The sequence below is a fragment of the Alligator sinensis genome, unplaced genomic scaffold, assembly GCF_000455745.1.
Source record: "Alligator sinensis unplaced genomic scaffold, ASM45574v1 scaffold77_2, whole genome shotgun sequence".
Taxonomy (NCBI): Eukaryota; Metazoa; Chordata; order Crocodylia; family Alligatoridae; genus Alligator; species Alligator sinensis.
This window is the reverse complement of record NW_005842016.1, coordinates 2,371,290-2,376,557: the sequence shown is the minus strand read 5'-3', so window position 1 is coordinate 2,376,557 and position 5,268 is coordinate 2,371,290.

The window sequence follows — 5,268 nt, the reverse complement described above, 5'->3', positions numbered from 1 at the left end:
TGGCGGGCGTCCTGGAACTCTCGCCCGGCCTGGCCGCCCGGTCCGCGCCCGGGCCGGAGCTCCAGTCGACATGGACCCAAACTCGGGTTTGACCCCCTCCTGCAGCACGGTCGTAATTTGGTGGTAGGAGGGTAGTCCAAAACAGCATAATACTTTGTCAGATATTTTGGAGGAAGATTATAGAGCAAATAGGAATAGACATGACCATGGGCATGATAGCCCCCTAAATTGTATGTGGTAGCAGAAACTTTCTTGAACTGATATAATTTACAGCAGATAGAACCAGAGGAAATGAAAAACCATCACAAGATCCAACAATTGATGTTAGCATGAGCTATAACATATCTGATTGGGAAGTTCCCTAATGAAAAAGTAGGTGATATCTGGAAGCAGGTGTGTGAAAAAAATACTTTTAGAATAATCACCAAGACCTAAGATGGATGCTGGGACACAAAATACTCTCAGTTCCTGAGCTGCAACATTGCTGGTATCTCTAATGGATCACAAAGTGCCCAGAGGACATGTGTACGTGGAAGAAACACACGAGTACTTGCTGTGGGAATTTGCACAAAGGTGTGGGGAAGGGTAAAATGAATATACTAGTTAATAACAGTTATCAAGCTGGCAGCTAAAGTGGTGTAGTGGGGAGAAAAGCCAAAAGCAGAACAGAATTGAGTGCATGGTTGACAGAAGATGGTAATTAGTCTAAAAAAATGCATTGTGGACAGTAACAAATTTGCTGGTCTTCAAAAAATCAGAGTGGTCTGCTAAACAGTGGTTAAGGCTAGGCGTATTCAGAGTGAAAATGTACCTATGGAAGGACTGAGAAGAGAAAGGAGAGGAAGAAGCAGACTGTGAAGGAGTGAGACAGAACTTGCAGGATGGAGGGCCGGCAGGGCTGCAGCTGCAGCCCATAAAGGGAGGAAATTAACCATCCAATTTTCCAGAGCAGCATCTCACTCAGAATTGGCAGAGGGAGGCCGCTCAAAGGTATTTCTGGCCCTGGAGAGTGGCAGAGAGAGGTCAGTTCCCTGTAGGCCGCAAGGAGAGAGGAGCAGCTGAGCATCTCAGCAGGCAGAAACTGCACAATGGGCCTGAGGAACACTGTGGGAGTGATCCTGAGGCAGGTGGAGGCCTGCAAACAAGCAGCTAGTGGGAATCTCTGGAGTGGAGCTGCAGCTGAGGATCCAGAGTGAGGGAGCCCACAAAGCCAGAGAGAATCTTCGGATGAGTTTTTCCAACAGAGGATCCGGAGGAGGACCGGAAGGGACTATTTTGTGTCCTCAAGTTCCGCAATGATCACAGATATCTTTGGGCTGCCATCAGGTGTGCGGCTGGCATTTCTGATGTCATCTAGGTCCGGCGCTGGTCCGGACGTGGTCTAGAGTTACAGGTAGAGCCTTCCTGCACAAAGAGGAGACCCCAAAAAGACTGTGTACATTCATAGGGGTGCAGGGCAGGCCAGCACACAGCAGAGGATGGACTAAGGGATTGGTTTTTTTGCGAAAACATTGCCAGAGCCTGACAAGAAGGCTGAGAAGCAGCGGGGGGAGAGGGAAGGTTCTGATTTGTTGTTGTTGTTGTCTATTTTGATTTTGTTGAGCACAGGCCAAGACCGGCCCCTGGAGGTGTGTACCCACAAAAGGCACTAGGACACCCTGGGGTGCAGAGAAGTTTACAACAGGCAGCACTGCAACCTGGCTGCAGAAGAACATTGTAAAACACCATCTGGAGAGGCTAGGCTGAGGTAAAGGGGAGGTTTGGAGTCCCACTGAAGATACGGGGATCAAGACCAGGCAGGATCACTGTGGGCATTGCCTCCCGGAAATATACAGGTCATCAAAGTCATGGCAGGAAAGAAAAACGTAAGATCCACTCCCTGGCAGACCTGGTGATCCAGAGCCAAGGTCTAGCCTGTTGCCACCTGTAGACAGACAAGCACAGGGCAGCACGAGCAAGCCCTATAATACCTACAGATGTCACACAGACAACCTGGGAGAAAGATAAATTGGTCCTGATAATTGTGGAGAGAACCTAAGAAAAGAAAGAAGGAATCAAAATAAATAAATAAATAAATAAAATTGCATGAGAAACTAGATGTAAAAATAAAGAGGATGGAAAAGTTTCATGTACCAAATCTGCCCTGGCTTGGGATAATGGTAACTTAGACTAATTCTTAACTGAAAAAGGTGTTCGGCATCTGCTGATGGGTGCCCAAGATTCTGATTCCTAGGATCCCTCTGACTAGATGCTAATCACTCCCGGTCCCACCATCTGGTGGTACTTGCTACTTCCCTGTAGGGCTCCAATGCAGCTGCCGCCTGTTCCTCCCTCTTCACTGGTCTGCCCACAAGCTTTAGCTGTCACTCGTTGTCCCTCCCCACCACTGTACCTGAGTTTTCTGCAGCAGTTGTGACTCTGCTTAGACTGGTAATGGGGAACTGCTTCTCCCCACTGCAGCTCTCCATCAGTTCTTGGCTCCCAGAGCCTGGATTCCTTGCTGTCAGCCGGGCTTCCCTGGCAGATGCTCCAGCTTCCTTCCCCATGCTCGGGGCCACCGCTGCTACCACCTGGCTCTGCCACCTGCGTCTCCCAGCTGCCGTGCCATGCCTCTCCCTCTCTCCAGCTGATTCCTCTTGCAGATGCTCTTTGAGCAGCCCACGCTCCTCTGAGGCCCTGCCCCTGGGGCTCACCAATTTGCAGGCTCAGGCAGCTGTGGAACTGCCAAGTCTGCATTGGCATTTCCCAGCAGATGTCGCTTGTCTCCTGCCCTGTGGTAAGTATCAGGGCTCATCAGGAGGGGTTTGCGGCCATGTTGGGGGTGGATTTTGCCTCCCCTCTCACATATCCCCCCATCAAGATACTGCCAGGCACTCTTCTATCATTACCTGGTGTCGTATGTGCAGATGGCGATGTTTTCCCTTGTGGATCTTGGGGGTCCTTTGGTGTGTCCCTTGAATGGCAGTGGGACAGAAAATCAGCCACCACATTATTTCCCCCTGGATTATACTCTATAGGAAACTTGAATGTCTGCAGTGCCAAGGCCCAATGAGTTATTTGGGGGTTATCAGTCCTGGTTGATTTTATCCATTTCAGGGGAGCGTGCTCTGTAATGACTGTGAATTCTCTGCTGAGTAAATAATATTGAAAATACTCTACAAACACTCCCTCTCAATAGTGGTTTACCTCCTTTCCTGGTTGTTGAGCTTCCTGCTGGCACAAGCTACTGGTCTTTCTGCCCCCTCCACTTTCTGGGATAAGACTGCTCCCAGTGCTTGGCCCGAGGTGTCTACTTGTAGGATAAAGGGTACTGAGAAGTCTGGCATGTGTAGCACTACCATTTTTTCAGCATGGGAACATGCTGTGATGCTGATACACGTGACACGTGAACACTTTTAATTAGTATGGGTTGTTAATTAAATCAGCTGTCTCTGCATCCTGGAGCACATGTAAAAATGCCTGTAGTTTTAAATTTGCTCCTCATTCTCATTCCCATGTGCTCAGGGAGAGAAGGATCTGATACAATGTAAATGGGGAGAGCAGTCCCCCCTCCCCCCCAGGCCTGGCTGGCCTCCAATCCGCTTCCTCTGGCCACGCCCACCAGCCTGCACTATGTCATCCACCTCTTCAGAATGGGCAAGGAAACCACTGTGGAGGCCATTCTGGAAGTCTGCAGCACACTCCAGGACATATTTCAGGATGGGTTTCAACACTCATAGATGCAAGGTACTGCACCTGGGGTGGGGGGTGGAAAGAACCAGCAGCATACCTACAGGCTGGGGAACTCCCTTCTCATCAGTGCAGAGGCAGAAAAGGATCTTGGGGTCATTACTGATGCCAAAATGAACATGGGCCAACAGTGTGGGGACTCAGTCAGGAAGGCCAACCACACCTTGTCATGCATCCACAGATGCATCTCAAGCAGGTCCAAGGAGGTGATCCTCCCCCTCTATGTGACACTGGTCAGGCCGCAGTTAGAGTACTGCGTCCAGTTCTGGGCACCGCACTTCAGGAGGGATGTGGACAACATGGAGAGGGTCCAGAGGAGCGCCAATCTCATGATCAGGGGGCAGCAGGGCAGGCCCTACAAGGAGAGGCTACGGGACCTGAACTTTTTCAGCCTCCACAAGAGAAGGCTGAGGGGGGATCTAGTGGCCATTTACAAACTAGTCAGAGGGGACCAGCAGGCATTGGGGGAGTCCCTGTTCCCCCGAGCACTGCCAGGAGTGACGAGAAATAACGGTCACAAGCTGGCAGAGGGTAGATTCAGGTTAGACATCAGGAGGCGTTACTTCACTGTCAGGGCGGCTAGGATCTGGAACCAACTTCTGAGGATCTGGAACCAACTTCTGAGAGAAGTGGTGCTGTCTCCTACCCTGGGGTCTTTAAGAGGAGGCTAGGAGAACACCTTGCCAGGGTCATTTGACCATAGTACTCTTTCCTGCCATGGCAGGGGGTCGGACTTGATGATCTAGTCAGGTCCCTTCTGATCCTACAGACTATGAAACTATGAAACTATGTGCTCTGGGAGCATGACCCCCTTAAGGCAGTGGTGGGGATCCAAACCCTGAGCTTCCCCAAGTGCATTGGGGCCCTGGATGGGACCTATATCCCTGTCACCTGTCTTCCCCATGGGAAAAAATGCTATTGCAGCCAGCAGGGATTTCACTCCATCATGCTGCAGGCTGTTGTTGACCACTGAGGCACTTTCACCAATGTGAGCACTGGTTGGGTGGGCAGCGCCCATGATGGAAGCAGTCTTCTAGAACTGATCCATGCCACTCATGGTGGAGAGCAGGGGATTTGCACAAGGAGTGCTGGACTTCCAGTTGGGTATGGTGGCAGCTCTGCCCCTGCTCATTGAGGATCCCAGCTACCGACTCCTCCCATGACTCATGCAGCCATGCACTGATCACCTCCTCCTGCACTCCACTCTGTAGGTCACCTGGACATCTGGCCATGGACCCAGCCCCACCACACCCCCACAGCACCATGCCCACTGTAGACAGTTCCCAGAAAAGCATGTTATTCCCCTTCACAAACACAGACCCCATCCTCCCTCCTTCTTCAATAAAAGAACCTTTCCCCCTTCCCCCCACCTCCCCCACAACATATCCCATCCCCTCTCCCTTCTGAACCACAGAGTCCCTTCTCCTTTCCCTCTGACCCACAGAGCCCATCCACCAGCCACCACACCCACCACCAATAAAGCATGCTCTTCCCTATGCAGACTATGTACAGTGTGCTTTGTCTGCCCTCCTGGGGTGG